Below are 286 nucleotides of genomic sequence, written 5' to 3' on the forward strand. Positions count from 1 at the left end.
TAATGACACTGTGAGATGGGTATTATGATCCCTGTTCTAACAGAAGAGGTAAATAAGACTTAGAGCATTTAAAAAAGTTTTGCTTAAGATTACACAGCATATAGGTGATGGTGCTGTAATTTGCATACAGGTTGCTCTGCATGTAAGTCTTGTGCTCCTAACCACTATAGTCTTTTCTACCTCCTGAAGAACCAAGAGTAGGTGCTCAAGATGCAGTTGCTCTCGTTATGGTTAGAAGTTGCCTCATCTCAACTAACTATTCCTTTTGTTTGTTTACCATCAAAGC

This window comes from Galeopterus variegatus, unplaced genomic scaffold (genome assembly GCF_000696425.1).
Source record: "Galeopterus variegatus unplaced genomic scaffold, G_variegatus-3.0.2 Scaffold1122, whole genome shotgun sequence".
NCBI classification, from domain to species: domain Eukaryota; kingdom Metazoa; phylum Chordata; class Mammalia; order Dermoptera; family Cynocephalidae; genus Galeopterus; species Galeopterus variegatus.